Raw genomic sequence first — 379 nt, forward strand, 5'->3', positions numbered from 1 at the left:
TTAGATGAATCCACCTTCTGTCCTGGTGACGAGTCCGTTTTCTAGCTTGGTGATGAGTTCGTTTTCTGTCCTGGTGATGAGTCGTTTTCTGTCGTGATGATGAGTCGTTTTCTTTCCTGGTGATAAGTCTGATTTCTGTGTTGTCCGTTTTCTGTCCCGGTGACGAATTCGTTTTCTGCCTTGGTCAGAAGTAGATAATGATATTCTATCATCTTTTCTCTCTGTCCAAATCGAGCCGCGGCAGTTACACGACGGGATTGCACAATCATGCAGCTGTTAAAGTTAAAAGTCTCATTCACCAGGAAATTTTTTAACAAGGATTCATAAAATAAAAACACTTTTTCTCCCCTCCCTTCTCTCCGCCCTATTCCCGAAGCAT

The sequence above is a fragment of the Penaeus monodon genome, chromosome 23, assembly GCF_015228065.2.
Source record: "Penaeus monodon isolate SGIC_2016 chromosome 23, NSTDA_Pmon_1, whole genome shotgun sequence".
In the NCBI taxonomy this organism is placed as follows: Eukaryota; Metazoa; Arthropoda; class Malacostraca; order Decapoda; family Penaeidae; genus Penaeus; species Penaeus monodon.